The 16522-nt window shown below is 53.2% G+C and overlaps 1 long non-coding RNA gene across 1 annotated transcript; it reads right to left on the reverse strand.

Moving 5' to 3' along the window:
* Nucleotides 1-1540: 1540 nt before the first annotated feature.
* LOC116553708 lies at nt 1541-15752 on the reverse strand. The gene is made up of 3 exons (XR_004269874.1): nt 15500-15752; nt 14002-14011; nt 1541-1552 (listed from the first exon to the last, which is right to left on the reverse strand). It is a non-coding gene; the product is annotated as an uncharacterized LOC116553708 (long non-coding RNA).
* Nucleotides 15753-16522: the final 770 nt, after the last annotated feature.

The following is a 16522-nucleotide window of genomic DNA, read 5'->3' on the forward strand; positions in this document are numbered from 1 at the left end:
CCAGGGCCATCAGGGGACACCAGCAGGCCTTGGTCAGAGAAGGGGAGGTGGGGTCTAGAAAAATCCTTCCAGTGCAGGCCTGCCTGCTGGCACAGGGCCCACAAGTGACAAGAAACGACAAGGGGTCCATCGTGGCCAGAGGCGCGGCAGCCGGGTGCTGGAGAGGAAGCTGGAGCAGCCATGCAGAGCCCGCAGACCCCAACCAGGCCTTCCGAGGAGCGAGGGGCCGTGACGTGGATCCGCAAGCTCAAAGCTGCGCAGAAACAGGGCATCTCCACCCGACTTCCAAGTTTATTTGAATCTCCATTTCCCTTAATAAAAGGACAGTTCGGGGCTCCTCCAAATCAACCCTCATATAGCTTCCCCTTAGGCCCTGTCAGAAGGGAAGATCAGGCTTCAGACTGAGGCGGATGAAGGCAGCCCATAAATGGTGATCCAGAGACTGCTGTGCGCTGGAGAGACTGGGGCAGCAGGCGGGGCCCCCAGGGCGAGGCCCCCAGTGCGGGGCCCCCAGGGCAAGGCCAGCGCGGTGCCTGGGCCAGCAGTGGCTCCTATCACGCAGGTGGAGGGTTGGCAGTGGAGTGGAGCGCAGGGGAATTGCCAGATAGGAATCCACCTGCACCCCACGGGAGATGCAGCCCCCAGGAGAGGGCGGGAGATGAAGGAGGCAAGCCCTGCACTGTTCCCTCCCTCCCTCCCTCCCCACCGAGCCTAACAGGGCACTGAGGCCTTGGCTGTGACAGCTTCAGCCCAGACAGCTCAGCCTCTAGGGTGAAGAGGGGAGCAGAGAATCCTCGGGCCTGAATGGACAGTGGTCAGACTGGTGGCTGCCCGGGGGGCTCCTCGGGCCTGAATGGACAGTGGTCAGACTGGTGGCTGCCCGGGGGGCTCCTCGCTGGCAGTGGAGGCACACGGCCCACAGGTGCCATCTGTCACTTGCACCCGAAGGACTGCCTAGGAAGTGAGTGTGCGCAGCAGAGACCTGCGCGGCCAGAGGAAGCCCCGAGAGGCCAGTGAGGACATCCTGCAGAGGGGGAATCGTGAGGAGGGCGCTTCCTGCCCAGGGCTCCGGCAGCGCTCAGAGGGCGACGTGGGAGGCGCGTGTGTTTTAGCCGAGTCCTCTTCACGGGGCTGGTGAGGAAGGGATTCCCCCCACCAAGGCTCGAGGGATGGCCAGACACAGGGAGCCCAGCACAGGACACACGAGGGGGCAGCAGTTTCTCAGTCCCACAGGCTCACCACCCAGGGGAGGAAAGCTCAGGCCACCCGGGGTTGTGGGGAGGACACTCTCGGGGCAGAATGTGCCTCGGACTTCGGGGTGGATGGCTACGAACGAGAGGGTGGTACCTGCGGGCCCCCATAGGGGGATGGCTGAGCTGGTTTGAATCATTCTGCAGGCCAGCAGGGAGCAGAGACTTTGCTCAGGGATGACAGGGTGGGTTGTGTGGCTGAGGGCCCCTGTCCTCAGGAGCAGAGGGGAAGGGGAGCCAGCAGCGAAACCACCCCCACCCCATGTCCCCAGACACCAAGCAGCACACACAGCATCGGGGGCCTTCACTTACCCCGTTCCTCCTCGGTCTCTTCCTTCGGCAGCTTTCCTGCCTTTCCTAGACCACCTCCACCATCAGACCCCACCCACGGACCACCATCAGACCCCACCCAGGGACCACGTGCCAGGTTTCCAGTCCCGTTCCACAAGCTTCGGGGACACAGTGGATCGGACTGACCCGGCTGACCTAAAGCCCCTCCAGGGTAGCCTCCCTGCATTTTGCCCGCTTTCTCCAGACACATTCCAGGGGGAAAAGAAAAACAGAATGTTAATGACACCGGAAAAACAAAACCAAACCGTGATCAAACTGTGGGTGCTGTGATGACGTCAGCATGCCAAACATTAGGAAACAGTTGTGTTCTTCAGCCCGTGCTCGACATCAGAATTCAGGTTCATGGCGTGTGCGCGCACTCGGGGCTGGAATGCTCGCAGGAGGATTCCACCCGTGGCTCTGGGGCCCACACTCCCCCGCAGTCCAGTTACAAGGCAGCCAGCTGCGCCCCTTTGTACCCGCCGGGAATGCTGTTAGGACGCCTCCTCCAGCGCTGGCTCTGCCTGTGACTCTGACCCGGGAGACAGAGACCCCGAGCCCTCAGAGCTGGCGGGAACTTTCAACTATTCCGTTGGAACTTGCAGTCCCTTGAGTGTTTTAATCATTTGAAGCCCATGTCTTTTGAAATGTCTGACTGTATGAATGTGTTCTCTGAAAGAGTAAATTCTGTTTTCCAAATGGTAGAAAGTAGTCACAAAAACAGTTTAAGGTAAATAACTAAACAGTGCATTCCACTAATGAAGTCATTGAACTTAACGCCTTTTCGGTTCCGTTTTTTAAATGATTAGGGATTTTTTTATCAGTGGGAAAACATGAATGATGCCTCAGAGCCCGCCAGCCCTCCGTCGGCTTCCCAGGCTGAGTCAGCTCGGTGTTCCAGTGCTCTCCCCAGCTGACCGGCCCCTCAAACAAGTAAGAACAGATCTGATCCTAAAGCAAACGCAAAGCATTGATCTCGGAGCTGGTGGAACGGAGGGTTTTCTTAGAGATGTTTCTTTGCTGATGGCCAGTTTGTCAGCCAAGTTGCTCCCAAATCAAAATGTCCACTGACTCAGAGGTGAGCTTGGCCGGGAAGCTGGACCCGCTGAGGGCATCACCAGGCTCTGCTGCAGCCTCTCCCGATGGCTCTGCAGACAGGGCTCCCGGCCCCCGCCTGTGCCAGCCTCCACGGCGTGTTCTGGGGACATCTGTTGCCCTCCCAGCATGGCGGCCCAGCTCCAGGAATGGCAGCCCAGCTCAAGGAATGTACGGGTGCGGCTGCCTTTTCCCACTCACTGGGTGTCCACGATGCTGGAGGCACGGCTCTAAGGAGCAGGCCCCGATGCCCTATGTGCACCGCCCCTCCTACCCCTGCTCCTCCACCAGAGCGGGAGGGAAGGGCAACCTCTCCCCTGCATTCACGTGCCAGACACATGAGCTCCCAGGCCCATGGGTTTCCTCAGCTGCAGCGGGAGGAGACAGACTCCCCCAAAACACAGGCTTCTTCCCCCCTCTCGTGTTCCTTCTACAGACGCAAGTTCTGCTTACTAACAAGTAAACTTCCCATCAGTTCCACTCCTGCGTGACTTACAAAAGTGTTTCCACAGCAGTAGCTGAATTCTGCCTACTCCAGGAATATGTGTTTGCATTTAAGCTGTAACCAGGGCCGGAGTGTGGAAATGCACTTGGAGGTGAGTGATGAAGTCGGGGAGGTATTTAGCCTAAAATTACCTACAATGCTTATTGCCTTTCATCAAAATCCTATGTGACATGTCTGCACAAAAGCCACACACAGATGTGTATGCAGCCTTTTTCATGACTGCCAAAGCTTGGCAGCAAATGAGATGTCCTTCAGTAAGTGAACCGATAAATGGACTTGGTAGATCCAAATATTGGAAAATTACTCCACACTAACAATGAGCTATCTGCCTGTGGCTCACACCTGTAATTCCAACACTTTGGGAGGCTGAGGCAGGAGGATTGCTTGAGCCCAGGAGTTCGAGACCAGCCTGGACAACATAGTGAGACCCCACCTCTAACCAAAAAAAAAAAAAAATCCGCCGGGCGTGATGGCGTACACCTGTAGTCCCAGCTACATGGGAGACTGAGGTGGGAGGATCATTCGAGGCTGCAGTGAGCTATGGTTGTGCCACTGCACTCTGGCCTGGGCGACAGAGCAAGATCCTGTCTCTAAAAACAAGTAAATAAATAAATGAGATATCAAGCTATGAAAATGCATGGAGGAGCCTTAAATGCATACTACTAAGCAAAAGAAGCTGATCTGAAAGGGCTACAGACTAGGATTTCAATGCCATGACATTCTCGAAAAGGCAACATCACGGCAATAAACACAAAAGATCAGTGGGTTCCAGGAGCTGAGCGGAGAGAGGGATGGTGGTTGGAGCACAGAGGATTTGGGGGCCACAGACACTGCGCTGTGCAGTGGACACATCTGTCTACCGCCACGGAACGCCCAATGGCAAGAGTGGACCCCACTGTGAGCTGTGGACTGGGGTGAGGCTGGGTCAATGTGGGTTCATAGTTACAGCCCCCTGCGGTTGGGGATGTTGACGAGGCCAGGCTGTGCATCTGCGCGGCAGGACCTGTGTAGGAAATCGCTGTGCCTGCCTCTCAGTTTCACCGTGAACCTTAAACTGCCCTAAAAATAAAGTCCATGTAGACAATAATCCCATCGGGGAGGTCAGGGGATCGCTGTGATGATGTCCCACCCCTTCGCCTGGCGGCTCCTGGTGCACAAGCATCACCCGGGAACTCACAGCCACAAACCCACGTGAGCCCGGAGCGTGGAATTATTTTATTTTCCTACCTTAAGTTACGTCCGGCTCAGAGCCCCACCGTATCAGGCTGGCTGAAGAGCCAACCTTAGCCATTATCAGGGATCCCCCATCTGCTGTCCACAAATGAGAGTGGATGGAGACGCCCACCCAGCCTCCTCCCAGTGGGTGCCCCAGAAAGGCCCACTGTCAGAGCGTGAATGGCCCTTGGGAAGCCTGTGGCTCTGGGATGCCACGCCAGCCCTGCCCCAGCTTCCCCTTGCCCCGTGGAAGGTGGCGGCCGTGGCTCAGGTTGATCACACACCCATCCTCGCCTTCTCCGAGGTGCCGAAGGCTCCAAGTGTCTGGTGAGCAAGCAAGCGGCTTCAGGGTAGGTGCGGCCTCCTTGGAGAATGGTCTGCCAGTTTCCTGTAAGGAGAAACACACACTTAGCACACGGCCCAGCAACCCACTCCTGGGGATTCCCTCTGGGGAAGTGAGGACCAGTGTTCCCAGGAAACTGCACGGGGGCTCACAGCTGCGCAGCTCATGACGGCCAAAGAGGAAGCAACCCAAAGCCCCTCCCAGGTGAGCGGACGCACAAACCGAGGTGCCTCTGAGTGAGGATGCCACTGGCAATCAAAGGGACCCTCTGTAGACGTGCGTCACCTCGGATGGACCTGGAGGCCGGTGCGTGGAGGGAGACCCTGCAGGGCGTGGGTTACTCGACATTCTCAAAAACACGGAGTTGTAGTGTAGAGAGCACGGTGGTGTGTCCTACACGGGCTCAGGACAGGGTGAGTTGGGTTTTTCGAGGCTTTTTGAAGAAGGGGGGTTTGTGCTGTATCCCGAATCTACACAGGTGCCAACATTCAAAGAAGTATCCACCAAGAAGCAAAGGCCAATTTTGCTGTCTGCCGATTTCAAGTATAAAATGTTAAAAAAGCAACTAGAGACCTTTTACATTTTGCCAACAAAACATAAAGCTTTTTTTAGAAAAAGCAACTTGTAATAAAAGATTAAGGAAGAGAATGTCCCATGCCCAAGACAGCTGCCATGGGGTCAATCCCGCTCCGTTCCCTCTCACAGCTGCAGACGACCTTACGCCTCCCCAGGCCCCACACAGCCTCCTCCAGCCCACGGGGGAGGGGCCCCACATCAGCCCTTCTCAGGAGAGGGCCTGGGCTTCAGGCCACCTGGCCCCTGTTCCCACCGCAGGCCCGACACCCCTCATCCACCAGGCACACTTCCTTTCTGACCCATCCTGGAGTCCCCAGAGGACGCCCAGCCCTACCAGCCACACAGACCAGACTCACTTTCTCACGGACAAACCTCGAATCTTCCTGCGCAGCACGCGGCTGTCTTAACAAACAGCACCACAAGACCACGTGTCTCTGTTAGGTGGGAATCATTCTGCAGGGAAGATTCCCATCAGAAAAGCTGCAACCTCTGGCAAACATGAATTGTTCATAGAAACTGGGACCACAGCCATCCCAACATCCCGGCGGCAGAATTTGCAGCGGGTCAAACATCACCAACCTGAGTGCACGGCAGGAGGCGTGGGCCATGAGCGGTGCGTCTCCCACCCTCGGGCATGACACAGCCAGTGAAACGAGTGAGGCAGGGCCATAGACAGGTCTCAGACACAGTGCAGGCACTGAGCAAAAGAAGCCAGCTGTGGGATGGTTGGCATATAACTTCAGAAAAATGAGAAACAAATCTCTATGCTGTTTATGAATCCATACACATTATTTAAAGTGTTTTTACCCATGCATGGGAATAACTGGGTCCGAATTCCGAATGCTGAGCTCCTCTGCGGAGGGAGGGTGGGCTTCGTGGGGACTTCGGGGGTGCTGGCCAGTCTCCACCTTGACGCCCAGCCTCGGGCACGGAGGTGTCTGGTACATTATTCCCTTTTTTTTATTGCTTTAAATATTTCATAAGTTAAAAGAGCAAAGAGCAGAACAACATAAATAATACACTACCGTTTACCCATCTTAGCAAAAAGGATACCCACACACATCAATATATTTACAGGTGTCTGGAACTTGAGGCAGGCAGCGGGGCCCGTGAATGTGAATGAGGGCGGTCTCGCTGTTCACTGGCGCCCTCTGACGCTGCTCAGACGTGTGCTACTGCGGGCATACATTATATATTCCATATTTCAAAGATTTAGGTATTTTTAAAAGAAAATTCTAAAAGCAGGGAAGCTCTCACCTGCCTCTGTGTGCCAGGTATCACGTCTCCAGGGTGGCACAGCCAGGGCTCCAAAGTGGGGGTCCCCACTGAACCCACCTCTTCTGCACCCCCCACAGCATCGGCGACCCCGGGGGGCCTGAGACTCCTGCTTCCTCCCCGCCCAGGCACTCAGGCCGCACTCCTGGGTGGCCTCTTCCTCGCTCCTTCCTAGGATTCTGAATGTGCTGCCTCTGGCTACCATGACAGCACCACAGACAGGGCGGCTTAAACAACAGGACTTTATGTCCTCACGGCCCTGGAGGCTGAGGTCCCCGATCAAGATGCGGGCAGGGCCAGGGCCTCCCGGGGCCTGTGGACAGCGTCTCCTCCCTGTGTCCTCACAGGGCCTTTTCTTTGTGCATGCCTGGGGCCTCATCTGCTCTTCTTACAGGGTTACCAGTCCGACGGGATTGGGGCCCTGTCTGCAGACATTTCGCCTCCACCACCATGTTAAAGACCCAACTTCCAAGTACAGTCTCACCGGGGTGTGGGGGCAGGAGTTCCACCTAAAAATTTGGAGGGACCCTTTTCAGCCCATGGGAGATTCCACCCGCAGCCCCTTTCTGACCCAAAGTGCTGCCTGGGCAATCTCACCCACTCCCAGAGCTCCAGGAAACCCAAATGCAAACGACTCCCCTCCTGAGTCCCAGACCCAGGACCCTCTGCAGAGTTTCCGCCGGGTGTGTGAGGCATCAGCTCCCAGAAGCCACCCTCTCCCTGTTGAGCTGTTCTCTCCGGCAACCCCTGCCTTGGCAGCCATTCCGGGGCAGCCCGGGCTGACCTTGATCCTCCCGGCCCCTCCCCACACACCTTCCCGGAGGCTCCACATCTGTCTTCCTATCACCTCGTGGCTTGTTACCCTCTGACTTCAGTGTTGTGTCCCTAAAACCGTGGGTCTCAGGGGCCAGTCCAGAGAGCAGAAGCCAGCTCAGCCATTCTAACAGGGCAGATTTCACACAGGGGATTGGCTCAGCAGTGTCAGAGGGCTGAAGGCAGAGGCACGCTGCAGGGAGCAGCTTCTGTCCCGGCAACTGGAAAACAAAGGACAGGCTGCGGCTGCTGGAACCCAGGAGCTCGGAGGGGCGTCCCCGAAGAGTCAGGCCTGGCTGCTGGGGAGGGTCTTGGCAGGACGATGCTGGTGGGTGGCTCCAAAGGGATCGATCGGAGAAGTGGGATCCCATGGCACTGCCAAAGAGGAGCCACCTCTGGGTGACACTGATGCAACAGGCAGAAGGAAGGGGCCACCCCTGTCCCCACCCCCACCGCAGCCCAGTCTCCCTGCTGCACCCGAGGCAGAGCTGCAGGCCGGGCCAGTCTGCGCCCGCTGTCCTCCCTGGGGACACTCTCCCTCACTCCCTTAGACCATCCCTGCACACTCCAATGCCGTCACTCGTCCCTCCTCACCATGCGAGTCCTCCTCCAACATGCCCCGTGGATATCTGTCGAATGTCTGTCCCACATGCGTTTGTGAGTCCAGGTTCTCAGAAGCCACGGCAGCCAAGACCAGACATGCAAGAGGCACATCCGAGGGAGAGGCCGGTGGCAGCCAGGCCAGAGCTCAGGTCTCACCAACGTGAAGGGGCGCGGGAAGGGCAGAGGCTGCTGGGGGAGTCCGACACCGTGCAGCAAGGCTGAGGGCATCCCCTGCCCAAACACCCCTGTGCCCACCGCACAGCCCAGCATCCACCACCACCCACCACTGGCACAGAGCAGTCATGGGCACTCGGCTCCCTGCAGACACCTGGGTCTGAGCACAGCTGGGGACACCAAGCGGGTCCCCTCCCTGCACTCAGAGATCTCAGAGAGGCGTCTCCATGGCCTCCCATCTCAAAGGAATGTAAAACCTCCGAAGGCAGAAACTTGACCAGGTTGTGTTCCCAGCACCCAGAACAACGTCAGCCCTGGGCCAGCCCCCAGCTCACCTGCAGGTTCCCGCTGGCTTGTGAGTGGCTGCGCTCTAATCCAGGATCACTCAGCCCCCTTTCTACAGCTCTGCCCCGAGGCTGTGAACGGAGGCTCACACACCGTGAGTGCGGGGCAGGAAGGTGGCTCTGCCCTGGTGGGAGCCAGGTGCGTGCAGTCTTGCTCCTGAGGTGGATTCGTCAGCACCCAGGAGCAGCCTGAGAATCACCTGCGGGACCAAGAGACTCAACTTGACCTGCTTCCAAGGGCCCAGAGGCCCCAGCCGGAGCTGTGCCTGAAAGGACGCTCCGTCTCCCACGCAGCCGCAGAATAAGCTACAGCTTAGACGAGCCAAGCACAGAAGGTCACAGCCACATGGCCCCCTCCTGCCTGGGGCTTCCTGGGAAAGGCTGGAAGATTGACCTTCTCATCCTCCATCCGCAGCCTCGGACCGGAAAGGATGACAAAACACCAGGGGGTCCCCAGTTTCACCTGCAAATCATCTCCACTCAAATAATGACACGTGAACCCCAATGTTAATGTTTAATTAGCAGACCCAGCACATGTCTATGCCCGCCACTGAGAGTCAGGTCATCGCTTCTTTCACCAGTGACAGGGAAAGCTTCCTCTCAGCCCCTGCAACCCGCGCCTAGGACGCTGTCCCCCAATGTGTCCAAGGCTCAACCACGGGCCAGGCACATGGAGTGGCTGCACCCTAAGTCTACTTCAAGGGGGTGCTGAACTTTCCTTTAGCCAGGTGGGTGCCAGGCTTAGGTAGGGGCACCTCAGTCCACCCGGGGTCCCAGGCTGCCTGCTGTCTAAGGAGGCAGCTGCATTTGGGTGAACATCTCAGGCAGGAGAGAAGTCACTCTGAGAGGCTGAGGCCGCCCACCCCAGTCACCAGGGTCCTGTTCTGAGCCTGGGACTCCACGAACATCCGGGTGCCACCCACCCTCTGGAGCTTACAGCCCGGGGAGGGGTGGTTGGTGCAGGGCAGCGGCACAGGCTCAGCTTTGGAGACGGCGATGCTTCCCCACCGCCCCTGGGCGCTCGGCCTCACCCCAAGTGTAAGGAAGACCCCAGCGCTCCAAGGCACACCCGCTGACTCAGGGCCCAGGAGGCCAGGGAGGCCGGCAGCGGTCAGAGCAGAATCCACACTGACATGGAGGCTTATTGCTTTCCTGTTTGCTCCCTGTTTGTTTCTTTGAAACTACAGTCAAACGTGCAATTTGGCGTGTGGCTCTGTAAGTTTGGGCAGATGCATAAAGTCACGTAACCCACAACACAGTCAAGAGACCCATCCTCCCCCAAAACTCCACCCCCGTGCCCCTGTCCCAGCCCCCAGCAGCCACTCAAGGGTCCCCTCCCCGCAGTGCTGCCTCTTCTAGAATGCAATGTCGATAGGCAGGCAGCACAGCCTTCTGAGCCCGGGCCTGGGGGGTTATTCCTGCAGTTCGTGCCCGGATGGCTCATCCCTTTCTGTCGCAGGGTTTCCCGCTGCAGGAAGACACCCAGTCTCTTTACCCATCGCCAGGTGGTAGACATCTGCATGGTCTCCACGCTGCGTGGTTAGCAGTAAAGTGACTAGCCACATCCCAGGAGGCCTCTGTGTGAGCCTGAGTTTTCATCTCCGTCGGGTGAATGCCCGGGAGGGCCACTGCCAGATCGTAGGGCGAGTGCATTTAGCCGTGTGAGAAACCCCACAGGCTCTCCCACGCTGGCTGCCCCACCATTTTGCGTTCCCACCCGCCACGTGTGAGGTTCCGACGGCCCACCTGGCAGTGACTCGCACGGGCTGTGGACGTTGCTTCATCTTGTTTTCAGCGTTTTCAGTAGGTGGAAGGGATGTTTCGGAGCAGATTTCACTTGCGTTTTCCCGGTGACGGATGACCTGCGGCGTTCTTCTCATGAGCTTATTTGCTGTCTGAACATCCACCTTAGTGAAGGATCTGTCCGAATTTCTTGACCAATTTTAAAATTGGGCTTTTGTTTTCCTACTGCTGAGTTTGCCTGTTCTCTGTGTGTTCCGGACACAAGCCCTTTGACAGATAAGTGTTTGTCGTTTCGTTGTTCTGCTTGTTTTGGTGGTTGATGTTTGAGAAAACAGAGCCTCCCTCTGTCTCCCCGGCTGGAGTGCGGGGGGCGCGCCCTCGGCTCACTGCAACCTCTGCATCCCAGGTTCAAGCGATTTACCTGCCTCAGCCTCCCTGGTAACTGAGACTACAAGCGCCTGCCAGTAAGCCTGGCTAATTTTTATAATTTTAGTAGAGATGGGGTTTCGCCATGTTGGCCAGGCTGGTCTTGAACGCCTAACCTCAGGTGATCTTCCCACCTTGGTCTCCCAAAATTCTGGGATTACAGGTGTGAGCCACCATGCCCAGCCTACAAATGTATTTTGAAAACCAAAACTTCCAATTTGGATGAAAGCCCACCAGGGCGTGTTTTGTTTAGCATCACCTCTGAGAGCCTTCGCCTAAGCCAAGCTTATAAAAATGATCTCGTACATTCTCCCAGAAGTTTTGCGGCTGTAGGGTTCACATTTCGGGTCTATGATCCATTTTGAGTTTATTTTTTACTTATTGTTTATTCATTTTTGTTTATTGTGTACAGACTGGGTGGAGATTCTTCTTTATTCTTTCTTGCATCTGGTATCCAGTTGCTCAGCACCATACTACACAGGGCCTTCTTTTCTGTATTGACCGACCTGTGCGCTTAGCGTGGCGGTGATGACATTACATGTTGTATATAAATACTCAGCACGTAGGAATCTCAAAGTAAGTGCCCAATAAACAGTAGCTTTAAAATTCCCACATTCAGCTGGGCACAGAGGCTCACACCTGTAATCCCAGCACTTTGGGAGGCCAAGGCAGGCGGATCACGAGGTCAAGAGATCGAGACCAGCCTGACCAACATGGTGAAACCCTGTCTCTACTAAAAAAAAAAAAAAAAATACAAAAATTAGCCTGGCATGGTGGCTCATGCCTGTAATCCCAGCACTTTGGGAAGCTGGGGTGGGCAGATCATCACCTGAGGTCGGGAGTTTGAGACCAGCCTGACCAACATGGAGAAACTCCTCTACTAAAAATACAAAAAAGTAGCCAGGCATGGTGGCGCATGCCTGTAATCCCAGCTATTCTGGAGGCTGAGGCAGGATAATGGCTTGAACCTGGAGGCGGAGGTTGCAATGAGCCAAGATCATGCCACTGCACTCCAGTCTGGGCAAAAAGAGTGAAACTCTGTCTCAAAAAAATATATAGTAAAATTAGCCGGGCATGGTGGTACACGCCTGTAACCCTAGCTACTCAGGAGGCTGAGGTAGGACTGCCTGAGCCCGGAAGGCGGAGGTTACCGTGAGCTGAGACCACGACGCTGCGCTCCAGCCTGGTCAAGAGAGTGAGACTCCATCTCAGAAAAAAAAATCCCACATTCTCTGTTTTGCAGAATTTTGGACGGCAGGCAGGATACATCTCATAGAGAAGCTCTGTAAGCACGCCGTGCTTTGTGCCACAGAGAAAAAGACCCTCCTTCATCTGATCTTGGCAATCGCCCGAGAAGCGTTCCGTAAAGACAGAGATGAGAGCCGCAGTCCCTGAAGGCCGCCTTGGATTCAAACAGCAATTCCGAAAGCCTTCCCGTGAAGCAAGGAGAGAGTGCAGAACCTGACACCCCTCCCCCCAGGAAGACATGAATAGATGTATACACACGTATCGGCCTTTACAAACAGGAGGCCTGGTTGTTAGTGCCGAAGGGGCCATAGTGAGAGATTCTGTACCTGAAGGTTTTTTATTAATAATTGATTGGGTGATTGCTTTTAGCTTTGCCCACGCGGGACACTATTTACTTTGTGTACAGCATAATTGATCTTGTAAACAGAGCACATTTAAACATAATTTGGCAGGAGCGATGCTTTATTTGATGCTGTCCTCTGAAGGATACCCACGCAGCGTTTCATCTTCAGCATTCGTCATAGCTGCAGCCGGACAAAGCCACGGCGAGTCGGGCCCGTCTGCCAACAGCAACCTCATCCCCTTTCCTCTGAGGGGAAGAAATACTAACCCAAAGGACCGTGTGCCAAAGGCAAAGCATCCCCAGCAGACCAAGTCCGAATCACAGGGGGGCACCCAGGGCCCCAGCAGCACCTGCAGTTGGGATCCATGGGACACCTGCCAGTACCGGCCTGGGGCAGGAGGTAAGAGCTCCGTTCCAAAGTAAGCCATGCATCTGAGAGGTCAGCCGACGCGCCCCAGGCTGAGCGGGGTGACTCTCGCCACCCTCGACCCAGCAGCACCCGGAGAGATGCCCTTCCGGCAGGCGGGTCCCAGCCTCCGGGGCCCCCTGCGTCAGGTCAGTCTAATACACGATCAGGCTGAAAATCCAGCCATGGAGGGCAGAGTTGGGGAGAAGTTCCTGCCAAGTCCTGCCCCAGGGAACCCACCATTCCTCCAAGGCCAATTGGGCACCACACTTTCTTTCACAAACGCATGAAAGGGTGGCCCAGGACTGGGATTTGCAGGGAAGCAGGACCCTCCTCCAAGGTGCTGATCCTGGAACATCTCAGCCCATGGGACCCACATATGTCCCTGCGCCCAGGCTGCCAACTGTACCAGGTCACCCCAGAGTCTCAAGTCCTCCAGGCTCTTGGCCTAGGCTGCCATCTGTGCCAGGTCACCCCAGGGTCTCAGGCCCTTCAGGCTCTTGGCCCATGCTGACAACCATACCAGGTGATCCCGGGGTCTCAGGTCCTCCAGATTTGGGAGGAAACCGTGTGTCCCTGCAGTGTTTCCAGGGGCTCCTGGTGGGACAGGGCCATGTGCTCATGCCATCTCTCTCTGATGCTCTCTCTCCCTCACTGGGTAACTGGCCCCTGCATCTCACCCTGGGCTCTTTGCTGCCCCTGCCCCAATGCAAATGAGCCACTTGCCCCTTTTCCTCCACCTGTGGGAGGCTTGGGAGCACAGCAGGAGCCAGCCCCAGGTGTGGAAGCCACGGCCAGTCACATGGGAGTCCCTGGGGCTGTGGGAGTCTCAGGCACTGAGTCTCTTCCCGGTTCTCCCACCCACCCCCTCATTCCTCCCTTCTCTCCATGTCCCAGCAACCCCCCACACACTGGCCCCGCAGGGGGACTGAAATTCACTTCTCTCATTTAGCTGTAGACTAACTTAGCCTGGCTCACTGAGTGCCTCTTTCACTTTGCAAATTACACCACCAGCTTCCCCCATTCTGAAGCCTTTGGCCTTGGCCTCAGCCACCTGCCTTCACCCCAGGGTCTCTAGCCTGCAGGCGGCCTGCCGTGGACTTCTCAGCCTCTAGAATCATAGAAGCCAAACCCGCCTCTAAATCCCCATCCTACACCTGCATCAATCTATATCTATAGCATCTCCTATTCGTTCTGTCTCTCTCAAGAACCTTAATACAGAATCATTTAAAGAGGAAAAGATCACGTTTTTTGGCAATGATGACGGAATAACTGGGCTTCCACATACAGAAAAGTGAGCCCTGCCCCTTACTACACATCATCTATAAAACTCAACTCAAAATGGTCTACAGACCTGCATGTCACAATCAGCTATAAACCTTCTAGAAAATTGTAGTATATTCATATACAATAAAATAGTGTTTAGAAATTAAAAGAAATGAACTTCTGATAAAGCACAACACAGATAAATCCCTTCCCATTATGTTAAGTGAAAGAGTGCAGCACAAAAGAATCCGTGCCACGTGGTCTCAAGTATACAGAATTCTAGAGCAGACCACACAATCGCAGCACATGCAGATGGGGCTGCCTGGCGTCAGGAACTGGAGGAGGGAATTGGCTGCAAACAGCTTTTGGGAATGGTGGGAATATTCTTTACGATGATTGTGGTGGTAGTTACGTAAATCCAGAAATTTGTCAAAATGTATTAAACAATAAATAGCAAGTAGGTGAACTTCTGGTATGTAAATTTTACCTCCGTAAAGCTGATTTTAACAAAATAAAAATTAAAAAATTAGTGTAAAAGGAAAGAAAAAACTCCATGCTAAAGAGAATGTGTAGGTGTCCATATCCAGCAAGACAACAGATTAGGAACGCTTATTTTTTTCCTTCTGAGAACAATTTAAAACGCTGGAACATACTGAAAACAGCTTTTAAATGCATCAATGAACTGGCAAGAAAGTAAGGGATTCTCAAAGACCAAAACCCATGTAAAAGCGTTATCAACGTAAATAAATAAAACAAGGCCAAATTTTTATTAAGAAGCTCACCTTCCATCCTGGCCTTAAAAAAAAAAATGGCACAGGAAGTCCTAGCCACAGCAATCAAGCAAGAGAAAGAAATAAAAGGCATCAAACTAGAAAAAGAAGTCAAACTCTCTCTTTGCTAATGATATGATTCTATGCCCGGAAAATCCTAAAGACTTCACCAAAAGGCTATTAGAACTGATAAACTAGTTTAGTAAAATTTCAGGATACAAAATCAATGTGCAAAAATCGGTAGCATTTCTATGCACCAATATTGTCGAGACTGAGACATTCGTATCAAGATTAGGTTCATATCAAGAACACAATCCCGTTCACAACAGCCACAAAGAAAGTGAAATACTGAGGAATACAGGTAACCAAGGAGGTGAAAGATCTCTACAAAGAAAACTACAAAACACTGCTGAAAAAAATCAGAAACAACACAAGTAAATGGAAAAACATGTCATGTTCATGGACTGGAAGAATCAATATTGTTAAAATGGACATACTGCCTAGAGCAATTTATAGATTTAATGCTATTCATATCAAATTACCAATGTTATTCTTCACAAAATTTTTTTAATTTATGCTAAAATTTACATGGAACCAACAACAGAGCCCAAATAACCAAAGCAAACCTAAGCAAAAAGAACAAAGCTGGAGGCATCACATTACCTGACTTCAAACCATACTCTAAGGATATAGTAACCAAAACAGCATGGTACCAGTACAAAAACAGACAGAGAGACCAATGGAACAGAAAATAAAACCGTAAATAAGCCTCACACCTACAACTATACAATCTTTGACAAGGCTGACAAAAATAGGCAATGGGGAAAGGACTCCCTATTCAGTAAATGGTGCTGGGAAAACTGGTTAGCCATATGCGGAAGAGTAAAACCGGACCCTTACGTTTCATCATACACAAAAATAGCTCAAGGTAGACTAAAGATTTACATGTAAGACTTCAAACTGTAAAAATTCTTGAAGAAAACCTAGGAAATACCCTTCCTGACTTTGGCCTTAGCAAAGAATTTTTTACTAAACCCCCAATAACAATTGAAACAAAAACAAAAATTGGCAATGGACCTAAGTAACTGAGGAGCATCTGCATAACAAAGTAAAATACCAGTACACTAAACAGACACCTACAGAATGAGAGAAAATATTGGCAAAATATGCAGCGGACAAAGCTCTCATATTCAGAATCCACAGGGAACTTAAACAAATCAACGAGCGAAAAACAGCCCCACTTACACATGGGCAAAGGGCATAAACACACACTTCTCGAAATAAGACATACAACCAGCCAACAAACATTAAAAATGCTCATCACTGATCATCAGAGAAATGCAAATCAAAACCACAATGAGAAATCATCTCTAACCAGTCAGAATGGTGACTATTGAAAGGCCAAAAAATAAGAGTTGATGGCAAGTTGTGGAGAAAGGGGAAAGCTTACACTGTTGGAGGGAGTGTGAGTTAGTCCAGCCACTGTGGAAGTCAGTTCAAAGAACTTAAAGCAGAGCTGCATTTGACCCAGCAGTCCTGTTACTGGGTATATACTCAAAGGAAAATAGATCATTATACCAAAAAGACACACGCTTGTATGTCCATCAGCATGCTATTCACAATAGCAAAGCCATAGAATCAGCCTAGGTACCCATCAATTGTGGATTGAATAAAGAAAATGTGGTACGTATACACCATGGAATACTATGCAGTCAAAAAAAAGAATCAAATCATGTCCTTCACAGCAACATGGATGGAGTTGGAGGCTGTAATTCTAAGTGAGTTAACACAGGGACA

This window comes from Sapajus apella, unplaced genomic scaffold (genome assembly GCF_009761245.1).
Source record: "Sapajus apella isolate SASKATOON/1434 unplaced genomic scaffold, GSC_monkey_1.0 scaffold13, whole genome shotgun sequence".
NCBI classification, from domain to species: domain Eukaryota; kingdom Metazoa; phylum Chordata; class Mammalia; order Primates; family Cebidae; genus Sapajus; species Sapajus apella.